Below are 15,031 nucleotides of genomic sequence, written 5' to 3'. Positions count from 1 at the left end.
CAACCTTCCCCTTTAGAGAAGTGCCTAGTGGTGGTTATGTTCATGTGCTGTGGAGTCGAAGTGATCTTGCATCATTTACCAATGAATTCCCAAAATAGCGAGAGAAGCTAGTGGAATGTTATTGAAAGGTTGAAAGGTTTGTGAAAATTTCACATGTGTTGTGGATTGATTTAATACTTTGTTTGATATTGTCATTCCGAGTGACTTGGGGAACTGAATAGAAAATAGCTGTTCGATGGCCTGAGACACAACCTACTAGAAATGTAGTGTCTAAGGGTTCTTCGTCGTTGGTGACGAAGAAATATCAGGAGGTCATGACATTCCTGAAAGGGAAGGTGCCTCCTCAAGATGTTGATTGGGTCAGATTGATAGAACAACTCAAGAAGCAGAGGACTCGATCCAAGCTTACTATGAAAGGCTGTTACAAGCATTTAAATAGTATAGTGGTATGGAGACTTAAGAGGCAAAGGATATGGGACATTTTGTGTTGAGGTTTGAGACAGGATTGAGGCCAGACATAAGCCTTATGATTCAGCAGCATTTAATCTGTTGGCAGAATAAGTCCATTGATGAGATTTTACGTTACGCTAAATATTGCCATGATGAAATAGAAATGAAGCAGAAAGGTTGAAGGAAAAGCTGTTGCTTGCCCAAATAAAAGATGATCAAAGAACTAGCTAGATGCCCATGGCTGTAAACAATGCTGGTGCAATTCAAGGCACGTCTCAACAGCCACAGAATCCAATGCGAAGTAGTAGTCAAGGAGTCCCAATAGATCTTAGTAAAGGAATGGATGTAAATAGTCTAAGAAGGTCAACTCCTTGTCAACTCTGCAATACGCTGGGACATTAGAGGGGAATGTTATTTAAATCTGGCTAATTAGATCCAAAATGCAGGATTTGTGCCTTCTCAGAAAAACAATCCTTACCAGATACAGGGTGTGCAAAGACCCAGGAGCCGAAATCTGAATGTGCCCCAAGTTCTGGTAACACAAGTACCCCAACCCCGGATGCCACAGCAGAATGCTGTTGGATCACGCCAGAATATAAATCAAGGCATAAGAATGAATGAGAATGGGGTATAGGATAATAATCAGTTTCAACAGTTCCCTTTGTTTGATACAGGTGAAAAAAGTAGATCCGATTAGTCAGCCTGACGGTGCCTGAGAGGGAAGACTGCATGCTTGGCACAGCCTTAGAAGTAGACCAGGATGGCCCATTGGTAGATAGTGAAGTGGATGGCCGTACCGTGTCATTTTGATTGACATTGGTGATACCCATTCTACTCTGAGAACAGTAGAAGTCCCAAACCTACCCCTCTTGGGAAAAACAGTCCCAGTTGTTGGTGTGGAAATGAACAAATGACAGCTCAAGAAACTGCCCCAGTCATGGTAAAAATTGGTTGTTTTGAAGACAAACACAAGTTTATAACGTGATCGCAGTCCAGTGAATCTCTTGGGAGGAGATTTACTGCCCAAACTGAGTTGTGTCATCTATGGTATTTCAGCAGGAATAGAAGTTCACACACAAGACGAGGATGCTATCTTTAAGTTGATGAAAAGTGATACACATTGCACCTTATTGAATCTGTTAACAGCTGACGATTTGCCTCCAGATTTGAGAGAAACAGTGAGACCTGAAGTGTGGGATTTTTCAGGAAAAGATATTGGACTGATAAAAGGCATAGAACCTGTCTAGATCACTGTTAAACCAAATGCTGACATGTTGAATTTCCAAAAACGCACTGTATACTTTGACTCCCGAAACAATTGCTGGAATAACTCCTGTAATTGAGTCCATTATACAACAGGGAATTCTGAAGGAGATCATGGGAAGTCCTTGTAAGTCTCCAGAAACCAAGTGGAAAATACTGAATTTTACGGGACTTTAGGAAAATAAACAATATTGTTGTGCCTTGTTGCCCTGTGGTACCAAATCCAGCTGTAATATTGTTTCAGATTCCCTGTAAGGCTGAGTGGTTCACTGTCATTGATCTGTCAAGCCTTCTTTTCTATATATTTGCATGAGGATAGTCAATTCTTCTTTGCATTTCTGCTCAGAAAGAGGGTTTTGGCATGGTGCTGAGTTCCCCAGGGGTATACTAAGTCACCATCGATTTTCAATCAGATCTTAAAGAAAAATTTGGAGTCCTTGGTCATGCTATGCAGTTCAGTCCTGATTCAGTATATCAATGGCATTGTATACTCAAGAAGCTCGTAAACAGGATACCATTGCATTACTGAACCACCTTGCTGAGAATGGACATAAAGTATCTCGGGACAGTTAGAATATTGTCAAAAACAAGTCCAATACCTTGGTCACCACATTGGGAAAGCAGGAGTAAGGTGTCACAAGAGAAGTTTTCAGCAGTACTGAAAATGGGTCCGCCAACTACACAGAGAGAAGTCAGGATGTTTTGGGGAATGGTGGACTACTGTAGACAGTGGATACCAAACTATTTCCTGGTGGCTAAGCCTTTACAGAGGCTGACACACAAGGATGTGTCTGATATAGAACCCTGGGACAAGGATTCTCTTGTCGCCTTTCAAGAGCTGAGAGAATGTCTCGGTCATGCTCTCGCTCTAGAGGTGCTTGATTATAACAAATCTTTTGCACGTTTCTGCAGTGAGAGGGAGGGCTGTGCTCTCTCAGTGCTGACACAAATGCATGGAAATGCTAAGAGACCTGAGGCGTATTTATCTGCCACACTAGAACCTGTTGCTTCTGCATTGCCTGGATGTTTAAATTCAGTAGCTGTGGTTAGCACTAGCATAGAGAGGTGCGAAAATATTGTCATGGGGCATCCATTACCTATGTATGTCTCTCATTCAGTAGAGCTTTTATTGACTAGAACCAGAACACAGCACCTAACAAGTAGTCGACTTACCAAGTACGAGCCGATTATATTGGAGGCAGAAAACGTGACAATCAAACATTGTAGGGTTTTGAATTCTGCTACTCTGCTGCCACTAGTGGATCAGTTAAATACTAAAGATTGAAAATGGGACCACAATTGTCTTGATGTCACTGAGCTATGTACCAAACTGAGACCAGACATACAAGATGAACCATTACCTGGATCTGATAATGTCCTTTATGTTGATGGTTCATTCTTGAGAGACGATGGCGGACTTTTGTGAGCAGCTTATGCTGTTTGTGCTTTGTCTGCAGTTGTCAAAGCTTTTTGGGTTAAAGGAAAGTTTTCTGCCCAAGTAGCTGAATTGTTTGCTCTTGCTAGATCATGCTGTGCCTCCGATCAATCTTTACCGATAGTCAATTCAGCTTAGGTGTCATTCATGACTTCGGACAACTGTGGTCTCAGCTTGGTTTTTTTGACGTCTTCTGGATCTCTGATCCAGAATGGTTAACAAGTGAAAAACCTTCTTGACGCACTACATTTGCCTGAACAAGTTGCACTGGTGAAGTGCCCTGCACATCGTGCTTGAGATGATCATGTGACTTTGGGCAACAGTTATGCCAACGAGGTTGCTTGAGAGTGTGCCCATAGTGTCTGTACATTTAATAGTAAATTCATAAACAAGGGGAATGGATGAGACTAACTTTAACATTTTTTGGACAAAAGTTGATACTTGGGATGAGGTGAAAAGGCTCCAAGAGAAAGTGTCTGAAGAGGAACAGCAAGGTTGGGTCAGGGCAGGTTGTGTTAAAAGAGATGATGGTTTCAATGGATGGAAGACCAGTGTTGACAAATAGCCTGTTACCTCTCATGGCTTGACATTTTCATGGCCATGCTCATATTGGTAGGGATGCTATGGTGAGATTGTTAAGATAGACCTGGTTTAATCCTAAATACTGATTGATGGCTGAAGCGTTGTGTCACTGATGTGTTGTGTGTCAACAGAACAATGTTGGAAAGAGAACAACAGTTACATTGAGTGATATAGGAAGGTCAGGAGGACCTTTTAACTGGATACAGATGGATTTCATGGAGGTGCACTGGATTGAGGTATGTTTTAGGTATTGTGTGTATCTTTTCCCATTGGGTCAAGGCGTAACCCAAATAGGCGAAATTATAGTCTTACTGTAGACAAACTGCTGTTAAGGGAGTTAATACCTAGGTTTGGCTTCCAGACCTCTTCAGAATCAGATCAAGGAACTCATTTCAACAATGAGAATCTGAAATTGTTGTGTGCACCATTGCAAATGGAGCAGAGACGTCACTGCAGTTATAGACCTGAGGCTTCGGATCTTGTTGAGCAAGTGAAGGGCACGCTGAAATTGAGATTTGCAAAGGTGTGTGGTTTGACATCCTTGAAATGGCCTAATGCTTTGCTCTCTATGTTGATGAGTCTTCGGAGTGTACCTGATCAAAAGACTGGACTGTCCTCCCACTAAATCCTGATGCGGAGGGTGATGAGACTGCCAACCGTTCCAGTGAATGCACTTGTGAAAATAACAGATGCTATGGTCCTAGACTACTGCAAAGGACTAGCTGATGTAGTGTGTTCTGTGTCTCATCAGGTCGGATCAACTACAGCTTCTCCACTACAAGAACAGTGCCACAATCTTAGTCCTGGCGACTGGGTCTTGGTGAAGAAACAAGTTAGGAAAACATGTCTGGAACCTCGGTGGCGTGGACCTTACCAGGTTATCTTAGTGGCCACGACTGCTGTAAAGAATGGAGGTCTTCCCCATTGGATCCACACTTCCCATGATCACAGAGTTGAGTGTCCTCTGGATATAACAGTGCCTGTCCCAGAGGAACTAGTGGTGCAAGAAAGACAACCAAAACCAGTCAGTCAAGGTGTCGGGGACCAAGTAGAGCCGAATTAGCACTCAATCAAGTTGAAGAGGGTCTTGAGCAAGTCACAACTGACTCTGAAGCTGAAACAGTAGAGTTTTGTCCTGTGGCGAGTGAGTCAGATTGAGAATCAGACCCCGGAGAAGGAATGAGTTCCAGAAGAAAGTGAGTGGAAGCTGGAGACCGTTGGTCCAGAAGACAAGAACGAGAAAAAGTGAGTCTGCCTAAAGAGCGTGTGCCACCTGTGATTGTTGAGGAAACTGAGAACTCTGACCTGAACCGAGTGAAGACAAAGGTGTGCCATTGAGAAACTCAAAAAGAACAAGAGTGACAAGTCATAGGTATTCTTCACCTGAATGGACCTACCTTGTAAATTCTGCAGATCAGGAAATCTGGGAGTATTGAAGTGGAGCCAACTTACAGGTCTGGCTGAAACTCCATGAACTGAACATTGTGACTGAACTGTACCTTGAACTTATATTGTCATCTATGAGTTTAGTTTGCGTGCAGGTTATAGACAATTACATTGATTGGGATCAAGAGTTTGGAAGACTTTCTAGGCCCAGTAGATGAGAGGATTGTCACTTAGAAGAACACAGAGGAGGGCTGGGGAAGTCTCATGAAGATTTTGTACTGTTGAAAAATAAACTTTTGAACTTTCTTTTTCTGCTTGCATTGCTGAAATCAACAAAGAAATATTTTGCTACTGCCATAATTGCTTATTAATAGATTAAGGGCCAGATGTATGAAAATATTTTGCACTCGCAAAACGGTAAAATCGGCCGTTTGCGAGTGTAAAATAGTGGTCTGCAATGCATGAAAGGCATTCGCAGACCACAAAGTAGAAATCGCAAAAATTTCGATTTTTAGCGTTGCGACCTGGATTTTGCGAATCGCAATTTTTCGCAGAATGGTATTTTGCACATGTAAAATACCATGATCTGCAACCAGGTGGTAACCTGGTGCAAAATTAAAAAATGCAGTAAAACTGCATTTTTTAAATTGAACATGTAAAGCACACATGCCCTTTTGGCTTGTGTGTACCTTACATGTTAAAAAAAAAAAAAATTGGGGTGCAGGAGAGGGGGCCTTAGGCCCCCAGCACCCTGGCCTTTTGCATTTCCAAAATTGCGATTTCTGGTTCAGAAATGCAAAAAATTTGCAGCTATGGCCCAACAGGCCCATAGCTGCGAATGGGGCCGGTATCGCAATTTGCGATTCGGTAATAGCATTTGCGATTTTTAAGAAATCGCTATTACCGATTCGCAAATGTGATACGTGGCCCTTTGCGAGTCGGTAATAGCGATTTCTTAAAAATCGCTATTACCGAATCGCAATGGGCCGTGATGATACATCTGGCCCCTGGTTCTAAAGACGTAATGAAGCTAAACAGGAGAAATAGATGTAAATACAGAATAAGTGCTTTATTGCTCATTTCTTTTGTAATACTGATAAGGTTGCCAGAAGGAGAGTATTCTCCTACCAGTCCTATAGAAGAGGCGATACCAACTAGTGATCCCCCCCAAATTATTTATCCTAAGAAAGGTAGTAAGTTAGATGACAAAGCATTACATTTAGATGCATCTAGAGGGGGATTATTCTACAAAATGCATATTTCCGCCTATTATTTGAATATATAGAGACTATGGAAGCAAGGGATTGTTATGTATGCACTCAATTGCCTGCTTCTGTTTCAGAAGGCATTACCTATCATATTCCCATGACTTATGGGATTTCATGTAGTCTTTTGTTGAGTTTGTTTTATGGGACAGGACATCATCAGTATTATTTTTCAAACTATGATTTAGTTCTTTTTAGAGATCCCTATTATTGACCATTTGAACCGACGTCCAGCTCCCTTGGAAATAAAAATAATTGCAAGATTTTTCAAACCTGTTTCCACTTTAGATGCAGTTTATGCACATCAACACAATTTAACTTGTATATTATCAGATGTTGAGATGAAGTTCCTGAATTTAGTTGAGGACAGAAGAAGAGGGTTGGAAGCCAGCTCACAGTTAGATGAGCATTTCCAGAGTCAAAATTTATTGCAGAATGAAGAAATAGAACATCGGTTAGCTGGAAATTTAGCTGTCTTAGCTCTAGATTGGGAACACAAAGGAAGATTGTGCATTTGGATGGAAAGATCTGAGACTGATAATGTGTTTGCAGGAAAGAGTGAATGTGAACACACTTTTGAAGTTCGAGGGAACTATAAGTTGTATTTGGATGACGAAGATGATGTTATCCCTGGAGTTGAATTTGTCTGTGGAAAACATGCTCATTTCAGATTACCAAAAGGATGGTGTGGAATGTGTTACTGGGGATTGTTTTTTCAAAAATTTACCATGTGAAACACTTTGACGATCCTGTTTGGACTCAAGGTTGTAGGTCTAAGCGAGATGTGGTGCAGGAAAAGTGGTAGGAGACTTTTGTTAGTGCTTTGATCCTGTCTGTAGGGGTGATTTTGAATGATTTGAAAATTAAAAGGCTGTCTACTATAGTGGATAAATTAGCCACTAGCATTGCTGGAGAGTTACTGATCGTAAACTCTGAGATGATAGCGATCAGATCAATGGTTTTCCAAATTCGTCTTGCATTAGACATTTTGCACGCAAAAGAGGGTGGAGTCTGTGAGATGCTTAAGGTCAAACAATGCTGTACCTTTATTCCGGCTAAAAGTAAGAATTTGCAGCAGTAGATCTGGAAGATTTCAGAGTTGACAAAAGATCTGAAAGAGTTGGAAGCGACTGGTGCGTGGGAAGCCATTGGAAATTTATTTTCTGCTATAGGTAGATGGTTTGGAAATTTGGGAAGTGGAGCTGTAGGGTTTGTGTTCAGAACATTGCTGATTATTTCCTTAGTGGGAATAGTTCTGTTTGTTGCACAGAAAAAGTAAGGCATCAGCAAAGCAAAAAGAGAGCAGAGGCGGAGTTGGAAGATAGCCATTGTGAGTATTACGATGACATGAAGCATTTGGAAGAATCCACACGAAAGGTGTTCAAAATGACTAGGTTTTAGAGAGTCTCATTAAAAAATGAAGTGGGTCTGTGATGATGTTGTACGTCATCAGAGGGAAGGTTGATGGAACATAACCTGGCTGCAACATTATGGGGGTCATTCTGACCCTGGCGGTCATGGACCGCCAGGGCCAACGACCACGGAAGCACCGCCAACAGGCTGGCGGTGCTTCCGGGGGCATTCTGACCGTGGCGGTAAAGCCGCGGTCAGAAAAGGGAAGCCGGCGGTTTCCCGCTGGCTTCCCGCTGCCCCAGGGAATCCTCCACGGCGGCGCTGCAAGCAGCGCCGCCATGGGGATTCCGACCCCCTTCCCGCCAGCCTGGTTCCTGGTGGGAACGGGTGTCGTGGGGCCCCTGGGGGCCCCTGCAGTGCCCATGCCACTGGCATGGGCAGTGCAGGGGCCCCCTAACAGGGCCCCACATAGATTTTCAGTGTCTGCATGGCAGACACTGAAAATCGCGACGGGTGCAACTGCACCAGTCGCACCCCTTCCACTCCGCCGGCTCCATTCGGAGCCGGCATCCTCGTGGAAGGGGGTTTCCCGCTGGGCAGGCGGGCGGCCTTCTGGCGGTCGCCCACCAGCCCAGAGGGAAACTCAGAATGACCGCCGCGGTCTTTTGACCGCGGTACGGTCTTCTGGCGGTTCCCGCCAGGCCGGCGGCATCCGCCGCCAGCGGGGGTCAGAATGACCCCCTATGCTTTCTAAAACGTGAAGAAGGGGTGGTTATTTAACTTATGTAACATGTAAAACAAATTGTTAAACGTGGTGCACTGAAATATATTAGTAAAAGTGCACAATGAAAGTTAGCGTTTGGCAAGCCACATTAATACTCGCTCGCAAGAATGTCAATGCTGTAGTGTTTTAGAAATATTATTCTTTATAATCATTTTATATTCATAAAGGTAGACAGTTAAACATATTTGAACTAAAAGTATACTCGTGTTCATTTCAGTTGGTTAGAGTGAAGGCCACGTTCTTTTGTATGTTCGAATCTTCAATTTGAAGATTGTTTTTCCAAAGCTGCAGGTGCTGAAATTAACAAGCAGCTTGATGTGCATGAGAGATAAGAAGGTCTGGGAGAGCACTACAAAACGAAAGGAGTATCCTGGCAATGGCAGCTATAGCTTTTCAGATTCTTGAATGCGAGGGAGTATCAAGGACGAGAGTCGAAGGCTTCGGAAGAACAAATCGTTTTTTCTAACTGCATTACACTTTTGTTTTTCAAATGAGAGTTTTTGTCATGACGTCAACACACCTGGAAAACCAAGATTTAGGAGACGGGCGATGGAGGAGGTTGCTACCCTTGAGGAGGAAAACGCTTGCTGTAATCAGCTAACATTGCTCTGAGGTCAGACAATAAGGCGAATGGAATGTATGCCCCCTGTTGATATTGTTGTTCTTCTCCATAAAATTGAGGGTCATAGGATTCATCATACTCATCCTCTTCTTGGTACTTAACGTTCAACTGTGATGGACCATGGGCTGCTCCGAATGGCCCCCCCTCGTCCGAGTCTTCATCTCCCTCTAACAGGTGTACTGGAATAAGGGAGGTCACCCTACTAGGGTGAGGTATGTTTTGGGGTCAGTTTTTCCTGAGGTTTGTGATGTTTTTCTCTCGTTGACGATGTCGTCAACAGCGCATACATGGACCTCGTCGGCGGCGGTGCCATAGACGCTGAACCCATGGAGATCTTGATGGAAGACAGCCTCACTGACGAGTCTACCGTTGACGAGGTCGTCGACGACGGTAAAGCTGATACCGTCATAAGTGCCGTCGACAATGATGATGTGTAGACGTTCGTTGACGATGACGTCGTCTATGCCGTTCTCGTCGACAGTGGGGTACTCGTCGTTGACGACGTCATATTCGGAGCTGTCGTAGATGGTGGAAATGTAGAAGTTGTCGTTGCCATCGGAAAAACACTCACCGACGATCTCGTGGACGATGAATCTGTCGTCGACGGTGCCTTTTTTGCAGAAGTAGAGGATGGTCTCTTGAAAGGCACATTTGGAGGGACCGAGGAGGGTTTTTTATGCCTCTCTGAACTGCTGGCATGACCTCTCTCCCCTTTTCTGGAAGATTTCTGAGGTGAAGAAGTCTGGCTGCAGCCCTTGTAAGACCCTGAAGCAGTCTTTTTGTGGGCTTTCCTTGAGTGTTGGGAGGGAGATCTTGTTCTGATCTCGCCCTCTTTGATGACCTTTTAGATACTGAAGAGTCATCACTCTCAGATGTTTTTCCAATCAGGTCAGATAAGTTTTTCTGAGAGAAAATATGTTGAAAAGGTGTGAAGAAAGAGCAGAGCTCTGAGGAGACTCCCTAGCACGACGTGCGGTAGAAAATCTGAGGTGCTTGAGCTTCTCTCAGGAGGATTCTAGAGGGTGGTGTTGCCTGATTGGTGGATACTCAAGTTTTGTCCTTTTCCTAAAATGACTCTGATAGACTGTTAAAGTGAAGAGGCCTAGGGCTTTTTTGTTAATATATTTTAACACTACTTGATTAATTTATACCGGGGGCTCCCATCTCGACAACTGGGAATGATTCAAGCATGTGAATCTATGAAAGTTCCAATCCTGGAGTAACTTAATTTTAGAATTCAGACATCAAGTACTTTTCCTGATTTTCTGCACTGTTGCTATTGAAGTTTTGGTCTTTTATATGTTGCTTAGATTTAATATGTGCGACACCTCAAGTCTCCATAGGTGATTTTGTATCACTATACTATGGTTTTGAGACTCACTTATGTAACTTTGATTTCAAGTCTGTAATAAAGCCTTTGAAACTTTAATTTGGACTCTGAGGTTTAATGTGTGACTATTGAGTTATACTTTAATTGATTTGAATAATTTAATAAATTATCTCTTCACCCCTGGGAACAGAGAAGAAAAGATTCATCGTACCCCAGATGAAAAGATAGGGCCCCAGGCTCCATCACATGTACTACACTTGCTTATTGTGTAAGGGAAGTTGGCACTGCTGCAGCTAGCGCCATACTGTAGGAGAACTGAACATTCTCCATACTGTACATATCCTATGTTTGAGGAAAGCTTAAGCTGCAGATATTGTCTCATGAGTTTGTGTGAAAGACCGTATCTGCTGTGTGCAATGGGGGACTTAGTACTGCCAATTACAATATTACTTCTACTCCATGTGTGATGTAAGCTTTCACTAGATGTATGTAGTGCAACTACCCTTTGAGTTAGGGAAAATTGCACTGTGCTTGGTTTACTGTATCTGTTTGTGAAGGAAGCTTCATCTACGGGATGCCTCTATTGTGTTTAGTTTGTTTGTGAGAGAAGGTCACACTTTGAATGCTTTTCTCCAAAACAAGTATTCATGCCTGTAGCTTTGTATGATGGAAGTTTGAAGATGTGTGAATATAATGTACTTATTGATGTGTGAGGGAAGCTTGCTTTATACTGTACCTGCTATGTGTGTTAGGAAAGCATTCATGTTACATGCTTGTATTGTACCTATTATGTATGAGCAGGGATGTAGCTTAGGGGGTGGGATGTTACACTCCCCTGATAAATGTAATCTTTAGTAAATAGTCTGGTACATGTGCTTTAAATTGAGTATTGTGAGGTGTTTGTCAGATTTAATTTGGGATTTTTACATACATACACACCACTCATTTCTGTTTTAAAGGTCTTAAATGGTTTATTTTACAAAATACTGAGTTTTACGTGCCTCAACAATCTGCTCATTAAGCACCCATCCTACCCTGTTTCTCAAACAATGTACTTTATCCCAAATTATTGTTGGGAAATCTGAGGCTATCCCCCATCCTTCCCCCCCCCCATCTTACTGAGTAACCTATGTCCCTGTGTGAGGGGAAGCTGCAACAACAGGTCCCAGGGCTGTATGTGCTATGTCTGCAAGATTATTCTCTGCGTTTTGAGTCAGGGAAGACTGCCAAACTGACTATTGTGCTGTACATATTAGGTATGAGAAAAACCCTGCACTGCAGAAGCTTATATTGCACCGGTTGGCAATGACAGCGGAGCTCTCTTCAGTTGGCTGTGCCACTAGGTCTGAGCACTGTGAGAATTCCTTTGGGAGGGCTTGTTTCTAAGGGCTGCCACATGTGTTGTGCCACCCTAAGGGACCCCTCACCTAACATATGCACACTGCCATTGCAGATTGAGTGTGTTGGTGAGGAGAAAAAGGCAAAGTCAACATGGCATCCCCATCAGGATGCCATGCGCACAAAATACTGCCTGTGGCATAGGTAAGTCACCACTCTAGCAGGCCTTACAGCCCTAAGGCAGGGAGTACTATACCACAGGTGAGGGCATAGCTGCATGAGCAATATGCCCCTACAGTGTCTAAGTCTATTCTAAGACATTGTAAGTACAGTGTGGCAATATTAAGTATATGGTCTGGGAGTTTGTCAAAATGAACTCTACAGCTCCATAATGGCTATACTGAATACTGGGAAGTTTGGTATCAAACTTCTCAGAATAATAAACCCACGCTGATGCCACACTTATGCCAGTGCTGGATTTATTAAAAAAATGCACACAGAGGGCATCGTCGAAGATGCTCCCTTTATTTTACCCAGTCCTTCAGTGCAGGACTGACTGGTCTGTGCCAGCCTGCCACTGAGACGAGTTTCTGACCCCCTTGGGTGAGAGCCTTTATGCTCTCTAGGGCGAGAAACAAAGCCTGCCCTGGGTGGAGGTGCTTAACACCTCCCCCCTGCAGGAACAGTAACACCTAGCAGTGAGCTTCAAAGGATCAGGCTTCGTGTTACAATGACCCAAGGCACTCCAGCTAGTGGAGATGCCCGCGCCCTGGACACAGCCCCCACTTTTGGCAGCAAGTCCAGAGGAGATAATGAGAAAAACAAGGAGGAGTCACCTACCAGTCAGGACAGCCCCTAAGGTGCCCTGAGCGGAGGTGACCCCTGCCTTTAGAAATCCTCCATCTTGAGTTTGGAGGATTCCCCCAATAGGAATAGGGATGTGTTCCCTCCCCTCTGGGAAGAAGCACAAAGAGGGTGTAGCCTCCCTCAAGGACAGTAGCCATAAGCTACTGCCGCCCAGCCTGAATACGCCCCTAAATTTTGTATTTAGGGGTGACCCTGAACACAGGAAATTTGATTCCTGCAACCTGAAGAAAGAAGAAGGACTGCTGACCTAAAAAGCCCCACGGAGACGACGGAGACACCAACTGACTAGGCCCCAGCCCTACCGGCCTGTCTCCAGACTCAAAGAACCTGCACAGCGACGCATCCGACGGGGACCAGCAACCTCTGAGGACTCAGAGGACTGCCCTGAACCTAAAGGACCAAGAAACTCCAGAGAACAGCGGCACTGTTCAGAATCTGCAACAACTTTGCAACAAAGAAGCAACTTTTAAAGAGTCTCTCCCTTCCCGCCGGAAGCGTGAGACTTCACACTCTGCACCCGACGCCCCGGCTCGAGTTCAGGAGAACCAACACTGCAGAGAGGACTCCCAGGTGACTCCAATGATGTGGACACCCTGAGTCGACCCCCCAGCCCCTCCACAGCGACGCCTGCAGAGAGGATCCAGAGGCTCCCCCTAACCGCGACTGCCTGGTAATAAAGGACCATGATGCTTGGACCAAGCACTGCACCCGCAGCCCCCAGGACTGAGAGGAACCACCTACCAGTGCAGGAGTGACCAGCAGGCGGCCCTCATCCTAGCCCAGTCGGTGGTTGGCTCGAGAAGCCCCCCAGAGCCCTGCCTGCAACGCCTAAGTGACCCCCGGGTCCCTCCATTGCTTTCAATAGCAAACCCAATGCCTACTTTGCCTACGTTTTGTGGGCTTGTGTCTGTCCCCCCCAGTGCTCTACAAAAAACCCCTGGTCTGCTCCCAGAGGACGCAGGTACTTACCTGTAAGCAGACTAGGACCGGAGCACCCCTGTTCTTCAAAGGCGCCTATGTGTTTTGGGCCCTCCTTTGACCTCTGCACCTGACCGGCCCTGTGTTGCTGGTGCTGTGGCTTTGGGGTTGCCTTGAACCTCCAACGGTGGGCTGCCTATGCCCAGGAGACTGACTGTGTAAGTGCCTTACTTACCTGAGAAACCTAACCAAACTTACCTCCCCCAGGAACTGTTGATTTTTGCACTGTGTCCATTTTTAGAATAGCTTATTGCCATTTTAACCAAAACTGTGTGTACTACTGTTTTAAATCAAAGTTCTATACTTACCTGTGTGAAGTACCTTGCATTTTATGTACTTACCTCAAATCTTGAATCTTGTGGTTCTAAAATAAATTAAGAAAATATATTTTTCTATATAAAAACCTATTGGCCTGGAGGAAGTCTTTGAGTGTGTATTCCTAATTTATTGCCTGTGTGTGTACAACAAATGCTTAACACTACCCTCTGATAAGCCTACTGCTCGACCATACTACCACAAAATAGAGCATTAGAATTATCTACTTTTGCCACTATCAACCTCTAAGGGGAACCCTTGGACTCACTTTGAGATAGTATATACAGAGCCAACTTCCTACAGAGTTTATATACTTCAATTGTAGAAGTCTCTTGAACAATACTTCCCTGTTATGCCCTATTATGTACCTTTCCCAACAATGTAAAAAAGGGCAGGTCCTTTACCTGTCAGTGCACCCCTCTCTTACTCCAACTCAAATGTAAAGAGGCAAAATGCATTACTTGTGGTGTCTAACAGTTCATTTACTGAACTACTGTCCCGTGAGCAGATCCAAAATGTGAATGACACTCTACCCAAGTGAAGCTAATGCAATATATAAATGGTACTTCAAGCAAACCACTGAGGGAGAGAGAGGTTGGTCTAAAGCTAATGCAGTCTCTGTAGCAAACACCTAAAAATCACAGTTTTAAAATGGTTGAAAATGAGGAAAACAAACGTTTATTAAATATGAATGAAATCAGTCTGTACTTCCAACAAGAAAGCCCTGCTGTAAAGACTAACCTTTGCATATACTTGAGGTTTCTATAGAGTTGTGCATAGACATATCGCTTTCTCTCAAGAGTTATTCATCCTTCATTATAATGTGGTTAGGTAGCTGACGTTTTGAGCTGAAGTATAGTAAAATGTGCTTGCAGTGATGTTAAACGTTGCTTCTATATGTGTTTGTGTACCTTACTTTTACCTTTATAGTTAGAGAATGTGTATTGTCCCCGGAAGAGCCAACGTGTTCTTGCAGTCAGCCTAAATGATGCACATATTTTTCCAACGGGTGTCTGCTATGATATGGAGGTAAAGGGAAACATGGTGTGTCAGTTCATGACAG

General features: G+C 43.9%; 1 protein-coding gene across 1 annotated transcript in view; it reads right to left on the bottom strand.

Moving 5' to 3' along the window:
• LOC138259838 (radial spoke head protein 6 homolog A-like) overlaps positions 1-15,031 on the bottom strand; it is a 257,110-nt gene that overhangs the window by 182,212 nt on the left and 59,867 nt on the right. The window lies entirely within an intron of this gene.

The sequence above is a fragment of the Pleurodeles waltl genome, chromosome 9, assembly GCF_031143425.1.
Source record: "Pleurodeles waltl isolate 20211129_DDA chromosome 9, aPleWal1.hap1.20221129, whole genome shotgun sequence".
Classification (NCBI taxonomy): Eukaryota; Metazoa; Chordata; class Amphibia; order Caudata; family Salamandridae; genus Pleurodeles; species Pleurodeles waltl.
The sequence above is the reverse complement of the archived record's forward strand: the minus strand, read 5'-3'. Positions and strand labels throughout refer to the sequence as shown.